The following is a 17,563-nucleotide window of genomic DNA, read 5'->3' as shown; positions in this document are numbered from 1 at the left end:
CTCATGAACCTGTCAGATGTCACCCTATGGATGCCACAAGTCAACAGCTTATGTTCCTCAGAGAGGCAGAACCCATGACCCACACCACATCTGGGCCCACTGGAGATACACCTGGCTTGGCTAAAGAACATGATACTGGAATGTAAAGAAATGAGTTTTGAATTTTTTTTTTTTCTAACCAGAGGACCTTTCATTCTAGACTGGTGATAGAATTCACTTCCTTATAAAACAAGACCCCAGAAAGCTAGCTAGTCCCTTCACCATGTGAAAAACCAGATAGGGCCATTTATAAAGCAGAAACAGAACCCTAACCAGACACTGAATTTGCCAACACATTTATCTTTAACTTTCTGCCACCTAGACAAAGGTATTTTGTTTCAGTAGCTGATTGATATACACTAAGAGAGAAAGTTGATACTAGAAAACAGATAAATTACTTCAACTAATATTTAAAAATGTGAAAGTGATTGTGGAATTATGTAATGGGTAAAAAATTGAACAGTTTTGAGACATATGCTAGAAAAAAAAAACACAATGTCTTGAACAAACTTTTAAGAGAGATTTTTGTGAGGAATCTGAAGACTGGGTACTTTCCAAAATATCAAAATATTTGATAAAAACTTCATAGTTATGAATAGCGTATTAGTAGAAATATGGATGTTAAAGACCATTCTGGTGAGATCTCAGACCTAATGCATTGGCAATTCAAATTTCTTCATGTGAACATTGGAAGAACAAAACCATTCAGAATATAATAGAAATATTTATATATTGCTAATATGTAATATTGAAAAACTAAAATATATATTACATATGTAATGGTGTTTAGACATACAGGTACATATAGATTTATATGCACATAAACATAGGTATATATGCAGATATACATATTGTAGTTCATAAAATAGAAAAAAAATGCCTGTTAAAAATTTACTTAAATGTTCAGATACAAATTACTTATAGATCTCTATCTTGTTTTTCTCTGCATGTTGAGAGCAGAGAAACTGTCTGCCTTTTTTTTTCTTTAGATTATCTTAGCAAGGATATCTGTATAACAAATGATATAATAAGATTTGCACCAGCCCCAGAAGATAAAAACACTGTCTTTTTAGAACAAATAATAAGCATACTTGTATGTATTATAAAAATTAGTATTTTTTTAATCTTAAGGTATCTCTCCTATAATAAAACTCTTTTTGTGCATGTATCCAGAGATTTGCATTCATGCCTATGCCATCCTTGCTAGAATTTAATGAAACAGAAACTGATAAAAATAGGCAATGTTCACTTTGCTTAATGAGTCTCTAAACCAGAAGTCTGTAATTTTCTGTTAGCATGGATAAAACTTTCAGGCAAACATGTTAGCTTATAAATTAGAGAAAATTCAAGAATCTTCAATGATCTAGAGTTTAATCAACTAAAGAGAACACCAATGAGATGGTAAAAGTGGTTCAAAATTCCCTTTTAAAAGGAAAAAAAAATAGGAGTTCGTTGACAAGGGTTTATTGAAGTAGGCTAAGAGAGAAAATATTTTTCAGTTCCTACAAAGAAACTAAAGCATATTCTTTGAGTTTATATTTTTTATGAGACAGAAGTATTTGCATACCCAGTGGGCATTCATGTACATATTTATTGGTGTTTAAGAGTGAATAGCAAGTCAAACAAAGGTATACTCCCTTTTTTTTTGTTTGTTTGTTAAGGCCATCACAAAAACATACCATAAAGTGAGCGACTTAAATTACAGAAATATATTCCTTCATAGTTTTAAAGAAGCCCCAAGTCAAAGTGTCTGCATTGTAGGTTTTCTGAGAGTTTGAGGAGAATGTGTCCCACGTCTCTCCAATGCCTCTCCATTGTCTTCTGGTGGTTTACTGGCCATCTTTAGTGTTCCTTGACCAATAATTCTAACTACAGTCCTTACATGGCATTATGCCTACATCTGCCTCTGTGCCTAAATTTCATCTTTTAAAATGACTCAGTAGTACTGAACTAGCATTCACCATAATAAATTAACCTTATCTGTACATTTGCACAGCCCCTATTTTCAAGTAAGTCCACTTTCACAAGTGCTGAATGTTAGATTTCAAAACCTTCTTGGAGGGGCTGGAGTTGAGGCTTAGTGGCAGAGCACTTGCCTCCATGTGTGAGGCAGTGGGTTCAATCCTTAACACTACCTAAAAATAAGCAAATAAAATAAAGACATGCTGTCTATCTATAAGTACCCAAATAAATAAATAAATAAAAAATCTTAGAGAACCAATTCAACTTACAAGATCCTCTTTTGATGGGCCTTTTAGACAATGCCCCCAAATGACATTGAAAGGATATATTACCAGCACTTTTTCTGCATTTCCATATTTTAGATATCTTTTCTAAACATGTTAATACTTCTTTTTTGGGGGGTGGAGGGGGAATGGTTAGACGTGTTTCGAACATGTTTTCTAAACTGAACAGTATATTTTTCAAATTAATTTAAAATAAGACACAGAAATTTCAAATTATCAGATACAGTCACTATTGTGGGATTGAGAGAGTAAGTCATTTAGGATGACACTCTAGATCTCAAGCTTAACTTGTTCATTTGGGTGACTTTTGTGAAGATTTAAAATTTAGAACTCTATAATTATAAGATATGCAGTTAACATCTCCTTCCAAACTGTTAGATTGGTCTGTCATTTTTCTCTCTGTTCTCTTTTTTGTAAAAAATGTAATTGTAGATGGACAGAATGCCTTTATTTTGTTTGTTTATTTTTGTGTGGTGCTGAGGATCAAACCCAATGGCTCACATATGCTAGGCAAGCAGCTCTGCCACTAAGCTATAGACCCAGCCCTCTCTCTGTTCATATATATATATATATATATATGTTGTAGATGGACACAAAACTTTATTTTATTTATATATTTTATGTGGTACTGAGGATCAAACCCAGGGCCTTGCATGTGCTATGTAAGCACTCTACCACTGAGCCACAACCCCAGCCCCTCTGTTCTTTATGTGATATAAGGTTACCGACTTTCAGTTGTATCTGACTTGTTTTTAGTTTAGTCAGTATTAGTTGTCTTATACTTTCAGTGTTTGCTTACAATACATATGGCGAATAGCATTAATTTAATTATATCCCCCAATTGATATATTGAACCCCAAAGCCCCAAATGACTGTAATTGGAAATAAACGTTAAAAGAATTAATGAAGGCTAAATGAAATTAACAGATTAAGGCTCTCATCCAGTAGGACTTACATCCTCATTACAAAAAGCAGAGGAACAGAAACCAGAGCTCACACTCTCTCTCCAGACATGCAGAGAACAAAGGCCATCTATTGACACAGCAAGAAAGTGGCCACTTGCAACTCAGGAAGCAAGGCATCACGGGAACCCAAACCTGCCAGACCTCAGACCTTCACTGTAAACTTCTACTATCTAGAATTGTCAGAAAATAAGTTTCAGCTGCTGCTTGTCATTGCGTTAAGTTGTGGTTTGTTATGACAGTTCAAGCAGATGCAAATAGTTACTAATTTTTTGTTTACTGCCAATTCTTGGATTTTAAACTTTCTGGCCAGAAGTACTATTCATGTAGCCTGTTCTTCTAAATAAGCTTTCTTTTCTCCAATAAATGAACCCTTCAGACTTGTACACTCAAGATCAAGGTTTTCCTCTTTTTCATTAACATCAACATCTGAAATAGCTTTGTAATCCCTACCCAAGTGTCCCAGACTCTGAAAATACCCTTTTTATTTTTCCAAGTATTTTCTTTCAAGTTCCATGAAGAAAACACAATGGTGATAAATGCTGATTTTTCTGTTTTGCATATTTGTTTTCTATGTCCCTGTTTTTGAATGTGAGTATTGTGTGCAAAGCCCTCAAGTGAAGAAAATTTGTTTCAGTTCTTTAAAGATATGGCCTTGTCTTCTGGCTTTTACTGCTACTGTTAAGAATGAGCTACTAATCTTTATTTGTTCTTTTGAAAATACCTGTTTTCTTCTTCTGTCAATTATTAAATTATCTCTGTATTAATTATTTCATGTTTGATAATTTTTCCAACCTCACACTATATCCTGTATGATAGTTCAGATCTACAATTCAGTTTATTAGGGCTCCTTTTAGATGGTCTAAGCTGTTCATTAGACAATGCATCAAGATCTTAATTTAAGCCACATCTGTCTCATTTCTAGAAACCCTCTTTATTTTCTAAAGCATATCCAGTATTATGTTTCAGTCTTTGTTATTAATTGAATTGTGTTCTCCACCACCCAACTGTACCAACAGTTTAAATTTTAACACTTGGTGTCTGTGAAAATGGCCTTATTTGAAAATAAGAAATGTTGTAGACAAGCAGGGTAAATAATTTCTTTCCAGTGGGAAATAATACAATCTGACCAAGGTACTTAGAGAAGACACAGAAATTTGGCTTGCAATGGTGGAACATGCCTGTAATCCCAGAAGCATGGGAGTCTGAGGCAGTAGCACAGCACATTCAAGACCAGACTGGGCAACTTAGCAAGACCCTGTCTCATAATATAAAAAGGACTGATGTGTAGTCCAATGATAGAGCACCTTAGATTAAATCCCCAGCATACAATAAAACATTATTTTAAAAAGCAGAAATTTGCACATGGAAACAGACATGAGCTGACAATGGGAAATTAAAATGGAGAATACAATTTACAAGCACAGGAATGGCTAAGAGTATCGGTAGCCATGAGAAAGACATAGAATAGACCCCCCACCCCAATCCTTTGAAAGAACTCATCCTGTCAATAACATAATTTCAGACTTTGGCCTGCAAAATTTTGTGACAATAAATTTCAGTTTCTTAAGCCAACCAATTTTTGTATCTTTTTTATATTGTAGTTGTAGGAATCTAATAAACTTTTTCAAAGTCTTCCTTCATTTCCCTTTATACATTCTATAAATATAATGCATTAATAAAGCATGTCTGAGTGATCTATAATATGCACTTAGAATTTTAACTCAACAGCTCATTTTTTGATAGTATGCTAGAAGAAATCAAGAATTTATCTCTACTAATCATTTGTGTTTGCTTTTGCCAAATCTTGGCACACTGCCAAGCCCAGGACTGCACAGTAGAATGAATTCATATCCCTAAATTTCATGAAGACAATACAATTTATATATATGGTTTCATTTTTAATTTCATGTAAAATATACAGACTCAACAAAGGAGAAATATTGTTGAAGGCCTGTAAATTCAGTTATTTAAAGGGTCATGAACACTGAATTTAGAACATATAGCATGAAGTCACATTTGTTTTATTTCAATTTCAGTACATAATATAGCTGTGTTTCAGTAAATTTATCTGCAAAATTAGATTAATAATATCATCTTTCTTATGATTTATTGAGTATTATGTGCAAAAATATGGTAAATGTTATAATTAGAGAATTCTGAAACATCTTTTTAATTACTCATTTACAAAAATGTTCTTCGGAGGGTCAACAATATGATTAGATTCCAAATTAATTCAGAATTTCATTTTTTGTGTGTGTCAGTCAAAAATAGAATCACTTGGTATTTTATACCCAATAACTATGCTCCCAATATAAATGAATAATAATTAATAATGTTTAAATGGGCTTTAAATATCTTCCTATTTGTTGCTCAATCTTTACAAAAATTGTCCTACATAATGCTGAGGGGTTAAGGAGAATAAATGAACCTAACTTAGAGAAAGACAGGAGTTTTTTTAAGTTGGTTTAGTTTTTTCTATCATTTTTATATACTGTATTTCTTTCATTGTTGTTTTACAAACATAATTTGTACAAATTATAGCTTAATTTGTATCTTGAGTCCTATCACAAATTAACCTAGTTCAGTATTTTATGAATATTAATATTTAGGTAAATTATCTTTCCTTTAAAAGAAACTATATCTTTTCTTAGTTTCCTACATATAATCTGATTCTTTAAAATTTAGTGTAAAGTATTTGCCATTGTCAATATTTCCCACAGAATAAAATTTAAATGGATTCTATTATATATTTTGCTCAAAACTGATTTACATATTCACATTATTGTTGGTATGACCATTAACATTATATATTATCTGTCTATCTGTATGCTTGTGTGTATGAGAAACACTTTTGACTACTATATTTCTTCAGGATTTTATGAGCCTTTGCTGTTGATTAACACAACCATGCAGAAACATGCATATACATACCCAAGTTTGTCATCTTTTAAGTAGCATTAATAAAAAAGGACATGTTAGGATGACAATGCTGCATCTCTTACATCTCATATATATCTTATTCCATAATTCTTCATAATTATGGATTAATTTATACATATCTCCAATACCTGATTGTCCTGGCATACTTTCACACCTTTGGGGAACATATTAAAATTTAAAATGTTATTAAAATACACGTTTTATTATAAACTATTTATAAAGAATATAATGTAGGATTTTTTCTGAACATAAATATTTTATATTTTAACTGAATTTTCAAACTTTAGTGTGTTTCTTTGGGTTCTGCATTCTGATATTTTTAACAATAGCTGTTAAAACTAGAAATTTGTCAGAAATAATTTGATATGGAGTTGTTAAATTGTTTATAATTATACATCAATCTCAAAAATAATACACGGACTCACCACATCATACTTTTTAAATAGATTTAGAAATTATAGCTTTAATGCATAATTTGAACTGACAACTTTGAATATAATTTTACTTAGTGTAAGAGATTGTGATACCAAACCTTATTTATTATATTAATTTCAAAATAAATTTATCCCATACTAACATAATTGAAATAACAAGTACTCTGATAATGGTACTGACAATTAATAATAAATAGAAATGGAAAGGAAAAGAATTCCTAAATTTTTCAAAATAGTAATATTGATACATATGATTATCACTACTAAAGACTAAATAAGATTAAAATAAGATTGTCAGAATCACAGGCAATATAATTTAAAAAACATGGAAGATATAGACATCATTATTTAAACAATTGGCAAAAAAACAAGCATGTCAAAGAGATGTGTTGAACAGCAACAAAAAGCACAAAGGTAATAAAGGTGAAGAGTGAGAAGAAGACACATTATCAATTAGCACACAAAGAGAAACTACACCAGGAAAGAATAGAGAAGTTCCTTTTATAAAACTAAAATTCAATCTATTATAAACAAAGAAAAATAAAACCAAAGTTTTCTGATGTGAAGAATAATATTTGTGTAAATATAACCAAACAAGTTTACATATTTTTTCCTATTTAAGACACATCTAAAAGAGTGAAAATGACAGTAAAAAATTATATTCAGGCATGTTGCATGCTTTTGAGAATTCCCCAAAACATTGTGGTATAAGAAGATATTAAATGAATGATATTATCATCTCAATACTTCTTTATAACAATCATTTACAAAATATCAGAAACATGAGAACAAATGTTTCTTTTTATTGACTATGAACTTTGAATCAGCAGGGTTCCGTAGGGCTCTATGGGTTGTTTTGTTCTTAGTTTTATGATTTAGAAACAATGAGCCTTTGATTCATGTTCTTTAATGTATGGCCATCAGACACTGCAATCATTCATTCTCATGCTAATCACTAATACATAAACAGCAAAAATAAGTCATATGAAAGGGGTTAAATTGTGTGTGTGTGTATATGTGTGTGTGTGTGTGTGTGTGAGAGAGAGAGAGAGAGAGAGAGAGAGAGAGACTTACATTTAATTGCCCACAGTATGTCACATGACTGAATGAAAATTCAAGAGTTAAGAAGAAAGTTGTGTGGATAAGAGCATGTGAATAAATTTTTAATAGAAAGAAGTGAGGAATTTGGTACAATAATGTAATTCATCACAAGAGTATTTGACATAATGTATAAAGGTATTTTATAAATATTTAAAGTAAATTAATAAGAATTGTGAAGTAATAAATTCTATATAGCTCAAAGGGTTAAAAGTCTGTCTGAATAATTGGTTGTTCCAATTTTACAAAAGGATGCTGAAAATAGTTAGAAAATTAACCTTTGAGTAGATCCAGGACCTAGCATTAAACCAGAGATCCTCATCTTTGAATTTATAAAATAAAATTCTGACTTGTAGAATAATGACTAATATTTTTCAGAGGGAGGTGACCTAATCCAAGGTGAAAAATTTATTATTAATGATAGAGATGAAGTTCTTACTCTTATATTGTAGAAACAAGCCTAAATCAGGCATAACTACAAGAAAATATTCCATACGTCAACAAAATTGCTAAAGTGGATGTTAGAGGAAAGCTGTGAATGAGGACCCCAGAAAATTGAATAGAAAGTGAAGAAATGATATAGGTCAAGTGCAAATCATAAGAATGAAGAATAGAGTTAATGCAACTGAAACCAAGCTCTGCTTTATCATATTATGCACAAACTTCATGAAAAATACTCGGGTTGGCACAACTGAGCACAAGTTAGTTCTTAGAACTTCCAAACTTAAAACAATACGAAGGGAGCTACCATAATTTTACTTAACTAAAAGTTATTTTAGTTTTATAAATGACTTCCTGCACATTTTCTTATTATAAAACTACATGAGACTATTTTCTGCCCAATGAACATGTCAGGAAATACATTACTCTTTTTCCCACCAATGTTTCTTTATCTGTTCTTGTGATTTTTTTCTCTGAAGCTTTAGAATTTCTACTTTCTTGAAAGAAAATTCTACTATTATAAAATATGATATTTAAATTATATAATTCAACGTTGCTTAGGTTATACACAGGTATTGTTCTTTCAACACTATGTACACTTTTAGAATATTTTTTATCACCTTAATAAAGAAAATCCATACCTCCTTAATATTCATTTTCTATTTCTCAAAACCCTTAGATTTCAGCAACCACATCCTCATTTTTGTTTTTATAGTTTTGCCTATTTTGTATATTTTACATAAAATAATTGTACAATAGGTGATCATTTAATACTTGCTTTTTTTATTCAGCCTAACATTTTAAGAATTATGCATATTATGGCATTTACCAATATTTTACTTATTATTTTTATTGCTAATGTGTTATTTCATGGGTATACCACATTTTTCCATTTACCAGTTAATGAACATTTGTACGGGGCCCACATTTTTGTCTATTATAAATAGTACAAATATGAATATTCATATGCAAATTCCTGTGTGCTCATACTTTTTCATTTCTCTTGTGTGTTTTCTTTTTTTTCCCAACTACTTTTTTTTATTATTTCTTACATACAATGTAATTTCTTGATTAGGTAGTAACTCTCATTTACTGCTTGAAGAATTGCCATAATGCTTTCCAAAGAAGGTGCCCAGTTTTATATTTCTAAGTGTGGTGTACATTCCAACCTGTAGTTTTAGTGTTCCAATTATGCCTTGACAAGAGATGTAAGTATGTGGTGTTTTATTTAGATATTTCATTTAATGTGAAGTGGTATCTTATTGTGATTTTGGTGTCCATTCTCCTGTTGGGTAATGATATTGGACATCTTTTCATGAATTTATTGGCCATCTGCATATCTCTTTGGAGAAGAGTCTATTCATATTGTTCTCCTGTATTTTTAAATGTTATTTAACTTTTCATTATTCAGTCATAAATATCCTTTATGTATTTTGGAAATATGCATAATTAAATGTATTATTTGTAGACAGTTTCATCTAGTCTCTAGATGTTGTTTTGTAATGAAAGGTCTAAGCAAGTGAATATTAAAATTTGAATCAGAAGCCTTTCCTATTTATAGCTTGCTCATCCTGATAACCCATGAAAGAGCCCAGGTGTTCCCACCCTTTGGCAGCAGTAGCAAATTTAAACCACACAGGTCCTAGCAGAACTTAGGAGCACTATTCCAGGCACCTTTGTTCACTCTGCATAAAACCCAAGCACAGTAACCTTCCCTTCTTTCAAGCCATATTCAGACTGGTTTATGACCCACCCTGCTTTTACATTTTTAAGTAATATCTCTTCATATTCCTGTGTGTGTGTGTCTGTGTGTGCGCATAATGTCATGTGTTTTGGTTTGTTTTTTGTTTTGGGGTATCAGAGATTGAACCAGGGGAGGTTAACCATTGAACAACAGCCATAGCCCTTTTTTATTTTTTAGTTTGAGACAAGTTCTTGCTAAGTTACCTAGGGTCTTGCTAAGTAGTTGAGGCTGGTTTTAACTTGATCTACCTGCCTCAAACACCTGAGTTGCTGGGATTATAGCAATGCTACACTGTGACAAGCATAAATGTTATTTTTGCAATAATCTAAAATTCATCAAAATTATCTGAGGTGTATAAATCATCAATTTATCAGAAATATAAGAATAAATACACCTATGTATAATAACGCAAATAGCATGATATTTTCACCAAAGCAGACATGAAGACCAATGGTACAGAATAGAAGACAGTGACAAACCCATATAAATATAGTTATCTCATACTAGACATACGTCAATAAATATACATTGGATAAAACACAGCATTTTCAACAAATGGTGCTGGGAAAACTAGAAAATCATTTGTAATAAAATAAAATTAGATCCCTATCTCTCATACTGCACAAACTCAACTCAACTTTGAGTAGGTCCAGGACCTATGCATTAAACCAGAGACCCTGCACCTACTAGAAGTAGGTCCAACTCTCTGTTATGTTAGCTTAGGAACCAAATTCTTCAACAAGACTCCAAAGCACAAGAGCTGACATGAAAAATCAATAAATTAATGGGATGGTACCAAATTAAAAATTTTCACAGCAAAGGAAACATTGAAGAACATGAACAGAGTTTCTACACAATGGGAGGAATTATTTGCCACCTGCAACTCAGAGCATTAATCTCCAATAGATAAAGAATTCAAACAACACCAAAAGAATGAATAATCCAATCAATAAATTGGCAAAAGAAGTGAACAGACACTTCACAGAAGAAGACATATGATCAATCAATAGATATATGAAAAAATTCTCAACATCCCTAGCAATTAGAGAAATTGAAATTAAAACTACACTAAAATTTCATCTCACTCCTGTCACAATGACAATTATCAACAATACAAGTAAAAATAAATGTTGGTAAAGTTATGGGGAAAAATTTACACTCATACATAGTTGGTGTGACTGCAAATTAGTACAACCAATCTGGAAAGCAGTATGGAGATGCCTTAGAAAACTTTGAATGGAACCACCGTCTAACCCAGCTATACCACTCCTCAGTATATATCAAAGGAATTAAAATCAGCATACTATAGCAATGCGGCCATGCCAATGTTTAGAGTACTCAATTCACAATAGCTGAGCAATGGAGCCAACTTAGGTGCCCTTCAATAGATGAATGGATAAAGAAAATGTGAAATATTAAAACGGAATAATACTCAAGCATATAGCAGAATACAACAGTCACAAATATGGCATTATGTAAAAATGTGAATGTGTAACTGATGTGATTCTGCAATTTGTATTTGGGGTAAAAATGGGAGTTCATAACTCACTTGAATCAAATGTATGAAAGATGATATGTCATGAGCTTTGTAATGTTTTGAACAACCAATAAAAAAAGAAGAATGAAATTATAGAATTTGCCTGTAAACAAATGGAACGGGAGAATATTATGCTAAGTGAAATAAGCCAATACCAAAATACCAAAGTCCAAATGTTTTCTCTAATATGTGGATGCTGACTCAAAATAGGCATAGGAGAAGGAGGAGTTGAGATCCACTGGATTGGACAGGGAGGGATGGAGAGTAGGGAGGAGTGAAGGAAATTTGAAAGATAGTAGAATGAATCTGAAATAACTTTCCTATGTTCATATATGAATACATGATCAGCGTAGCTCCACATCATGGACAACCACAAAATGGGAAGTTATACACCATGTATATCTGATATGTCAAAAAACATTATAGTACAATGTATAACTAATAGGAACAAATAGAAAAAAGAATATATGCATGTACGTACATACCTTTGAGAATGTTCTGAAACTACTATTTTATTTCTTCTCTTGTTTTAAGACTATTCAATTTCTGTTTATTCTCTAGTTAGTTTGTTCCTTTCTAGAAATTTGCTTATTTTACATGTTTTATGTAATTTGTGGATATACATGTGTTTAAAGTGTTAACTTAGAATAATTTTATTTCTATCAGGTTGGCCAAGATGTTTGCCAGTTTTGTTGATATTATCATGGCACCAACCTGTGTATCTTCTGAGGACTCTTCCCTTAATTTGTATATGCCCATCTTATGTTCCTTCATATATTCTTCACTCTGTATATCTGAGTATTACGGGATAAGTTGTGTTCCTTTCATTTATTGAAACCTTCATGCTCATTACCTCAGATTGTTAATATGAGGTCCTGAGGATAGACTGTTAATTCAGTGTGACTGGTGTCCTTATGAGATGATAAGGTCAGAACACAAGCATGTACAAGGGGCATTAATATGAAGACACAAGAAGAGAATGGCCATTTGAAAACAGAAGCCTGGGAAGAAAATGACCCTACTGACAACTTGGTCTGAAACCTCTTATATATAAAATAATAAGGAAATAAATTTCTGTTGGAACAAAGAAAGCCACATCCAGGAGTTTCTCACTCACACTATGGTCCATACACTGTCCACAGCAATTCATCAGTGTAATGATTAAAGAGGTAGTTAATTTCATGGCTCCTGCAACTATTTCTCCATATAAGCAAATTTTGTTGTAACTATGCATTCACCCATCTCTCCAGACTTTGATGATTTGCCCTACACATTCCATTCTGTGTGGAATTCAAGAAAAGTCATTAGTTTTCAGTATTTTAAAAATAATTTTCTACTTGAGGTATGAAAAAGTTGATGTCAACATTTTTCCCTGCCAGAGATAAAACCAGAGATCCCTCTAAATAACACATTTAAATTGCAAATAAAATGTGCATTTAGTGAAGTAAAAACAAAATCATAATCTTCCAAGTATAGAAAAAGGTTTGCTGTGATTGTCTTTTCTTTCAACCTAAAGCAAAAGAAATAGAGATAATTTATCAGGCTTGTGAAAAATCATTTACATGTTTTATAATTGTGCATGTTACTTTGTAAATATTTAACAAATTTCAATCCAGTTAACCTACCTTATTTTTATCACTTGATAAAGTTTCCCCTTGTTTGATTTCAAAGTTATAACAGTTTTTGATTTCTCCTGAATATTTTTTGGTAAGTTTATCAATATTATTGAGATATTATTAGCTGATGCTATTTAATTAAAATATGCTTTTGTGCTCTTCAAAAGCTTGAATGGACTGTATAATGTTCCTCTATAAATTGTGAAGAAAATTAGGATTTTGATATTTGCAAACATCAAAAGGGTTTATTTCTGGTAATAAAATTTAATATGGTTCAAATTAATTAGGAAAATAATGAAGTCAATCTATCTTAATGAAATTTATTTTATTTTGTAGATTTATCATGAGCAATCATAATTATTAATAAGATGCAATTTATAAACAAAATATTGAACACATTTTATTTGCAAAGAAAACTTAATATTAGTCAAAATATATTGAATGTATTTCCATTTAGTGCAAGGCTTTTCAATTTTAATGATCAAGTTAATTTTAATATTTCACATTTTTTAAATTTATCTATATCTTAGGCCAATATTTCTCCTCTCTCAATTACATATATCAGTGGACACACTTGTTTTAACTTAACTGTTATTACAGAGACTTACTCTATATAAACAAAAAAATATTGTATTCAGTTAAATAATTCTTTTCATCAATACAGTTTAATATTTTGATTATGTTAGTAAGCTCACAGTTTCATTTATATACCAAAACTTGCTTAAGTAACTTTTGTGTGTGTGTTTTTGATTACACTAACTTTATTCATGTTTTGTTACAACTGAAAGCAACTCAAATAGAAAGTAACAGGAGAAGTTATAAAAGGTATAAAGAGATTCTTGTAGTCATACAAAGGAATATGCTTGGTAATAAAAAATGAAACAATTGAATATACATAAGGATAGAGATAAGTCTCCATCAGACTTTGATGACTGGCAGAGACATGCCCAATTATTAACTACAGAGTCCCTTAAATATAGCCTAGAAAATGCAAAAATAACCTATAGTGAGAGAAAGTAACAGAGTGGTTGCTACCTTGGAGTCAGTTTTGAGGTGTTATTTATTTTTTAATTGGTTTTAGAAGTTTGGAAAATTAGACAAAGGGGAATGAAGGGAAGTAAAGGGAACAAAAAAAGTAAAGACAGAGGAATGAATCTGAAATAATTTTCCTATGTACTTATACAAATTCATCATAGTAAATCCCACCATCATGTGCATCTATAAGAATTGGGTCCTAACCAGAAAAAAAAAAAGATATATTCCATGCTTGTACAATTATGTCAAAATAAATTTTACTGTCTTCTAAAAATATATATATATAGGTGAAATCAGAATATTTAGTGAGACAAAATGAAATTGTTATCCAGGATGGCTTCATATGACTTGAGTGCATCTTCAGAGACCCTGTTTCCAAATACAGTCATATTTGCAGATTCAGAATGGGCAAGAATTTCACAAGAAAAATTGGTAAACCTAACGTAGTTCTCTTTCTAGCCCTCTCCCCCAATTTTCTCTAGTTTTGTGTTTGAAAGACATTCATACTCTCCAAAATTTCTCAAAGTCTTAATCATTCCATCATCCATGCTAAATATCTTTTAAATAAAATCAAGTTAAGTCTTAAGTTATATCCTTCAAATTGTCTAGATAATCTTTGGGTAAAACATTGGAAATGGTGCATTGCAGATAAAAATTGCTTTCGAACTGTGGACTTATTCTAGAAAATAAGTTATGTACGTCCCAAATAAAATCAATTGCAAAAGCAATAAATACGCAAGAAAAAGGCAATCAAGACCTCCAAGAATATTCAAAACCCCAAATGGCAAATTTTGCTGGGATTCAACACCAGTGAAAAACCTTTTGTGGCTCAGTGCTTTGCCCTTTCAGGCTCCTTATATGATCTCTCTATTTTTGCCTTTCTACAGGAGACTCTGCAGCCCCAGTCTCATGAAAATGGTGGCAAACAGCCACCTATTTGCTGCATGTAGAATTCTGAAAATACAACATCCCTCTTTAATTTTGCCATGTCTTTGTATACTCAGCATAAGTTGGCACTGTTTCTGCTGACTTAACATTCTCAAAACACTTGTCAGTCTTCCATGAATGTCAAGGGACTCCATGCCATTATACATGAGGGTCCTCCGAATGTCCTTCCTGGATCATTTCATCTCTTTTTGGCTTTCACTGAGGTAAATGACAGGACCCATAAGTCATATACCTCATTTTTCTAGCAAAGGTTTATGCAGCCATATCCTTGATGTTATCTCCAGAGCATGCTCATCTTTTATAATACTGATACTCTATACCTAAGTCATCAACTTCCAATTCCTCTTGCTAAATGGTTCCTTTTTCAATTTGTCTCTTCTCATATTTTGCTATAAGTATCAAGGAGAAATGAGACGAAGCCTCCAATTCTTAGCTTGAAAATCTCCTGAAGTAAAATTTCAGGTTCATCCCTTAGAAATTTTACTTTCTACCCTATAGCAGAACCAAAGTCAAGTGTATGTACTATCACTTTATAACAAAAATCAATTTTCCTCCAGTTTCCCATGAAAATGTTCTGTGTTTCTGTCTGAGATATCACCATAGGTCCAAGAATTCTCACTGTTCAAGTTTATATTTCTAAAAAAAAAAAAAAACAAACCTGTTCACAACAATGTATGTACCCTCTTTAGACAATAAAATCTTTCCCCAGCATCATCTTTACTTCATTTTAAGCCCTCACCAGAATCACTTTTAAACATATTAATTTCCATCATCTGTTCCTTCAAAATAATCCAGGTTTGATTTCTTGTTTGTTTTAATTAATAGCTACAAAAAATCTTCCAGTATTCTCTAATCATTACCCAATTCCAAAGCCACTTCCATATTTTCAAGTATTTGTTATAGGAGCACCCCAAGTCCTGATATCAGTCAAGGTTCTATAGAGAAACAGAATTATACATAAAAATTTATGATTATATCTACAACTTTCTATATAGATATGTAGAGAGAAATAGAAGAGAGAGAATAATTGGCGCAAGAGAATAATTTCTTTTACTTAAAGTCAATTCATTATAGATGTTACTAACATCTAAAAAATACTTTCACAGCAGTGCTTTCATTAGTGTTTGGTGAAATAACTAGGCACCATAATCCACCCAACTTGACATGAAAAACTAAGCATCAGTAATAGTAAAGTGCAGAATGAAACAAGAAGGAAAGGGCTTTCTAGACAGAGAGGGCATCTTGAACACAATCATGAAGATCAGAAAAAAGGCGTGATGTTTCCAGAGAAAAGCACACAAGTCGAAATCTCTTGGTGTGTAGTTCTAAATTGTAACAGTTGAAAGGTTACCAGGAAGAATCACTTACAACATTTTTTGTAACTTAAAATATTATATTCAACTTATGTATGGCCCTATCAAAAGATTTTAATTGGAGACCGACATACTTATATTATAAACTGGATTTTTTTTTTGACTAAAGGAGTCAGGGTAAGAAGTGAAAGGAAGAGGGGTCTCACACCTATATTTGTATACAGAAGCTACCAACTATTCAAAAATGACATAGCCTAAGTCAAAGTGGCAGCATTTTGATATAGTCATTAGTTTCTATCATATAATGCTCTAGTTCACTTTAATAATGACTAACTTTAGACTAGTTATTACTTGTTGAGTTTTGTGAAAGAATTTTTACATAAACTCAGCTCTTGATCAGAATCTATTACTATTTTTAAATATTATCTTCTTTTCCACTTTATGCTTATGAAAACACAGCCTTGGAGAGGTAAGGAGTGCAGCTCATTTTACAAAACTCTCAGATATCAAATCTGTACTCCTAAGAACAATGTCAAATCACAGGTTGGCTCTTCTGAAAAGAACTGAAATAATGCCAGGGCAATAGTAAAAGGAAAATGTTGCCACTTTGACCTAGAACTTGAGAACAGGCTGAGAAACAAATTTAAAGAAAGGACCATTCCCTTCCACTTTGTGACTTTATGAAGATTCAGGGATACTATTTGGATGCAATTTAATAAGTCATCTTCCCATTCTTTAAATTTATTCCTCTGATTAATTGACTGAAATTGATTATTAGGAAAAAATTAATATAGCAAATTTATTATTGAAAAATATCACCTAAGCATAATTTTTACATGCCATGTTATATATGTTGAATGCTTATATGTAATATATTTAAGCACATATAAATATATAGTGAGAAGATAAAGATTAAAATACATAGACAAAAATATACATTTATATTTATCTTGTATATAGTTCAGTAAATCTCTATATTTAAGGTTTGCATAGTTTACAGGTAAGTTGTACTCATTTATTTCTACGTTAACACTGAAAATCTCAGTGTGGAAGTTTAGATATGAGGTGTTCCCCCCCCCCAAATCTAATGTACTGGAAACTTGATATCCAGTGTAGCAATATTCAGAAGTGAAATGATTATTCCATGAAAACAGTAACCTCATCTGTGAATTAATCCATTTCATAGGTCAATCATTTGAATAAACTC

Source organism: Marmota monax, unplaced genomic scaffold (genome assembly GCF_021218885.2).
Source record: "Marmota monax isolate L192 unplaced genomic scaffold, Marmota_monax_Labrador192_F-V1.1 WCK01_AAM20220418_F8-fsc00077, whole genome shotgun sequence".
In the NCBI taxonomy this organism is placed as follows: domain Eukaryota; kingdom Metazoa; phylum Chordata; class Mammalia; order Rodentia; family Sciuridae; genus Marmota; species Marmota monax.
This window is presented reverse-complemented; position numbering follows the sequence as displayed.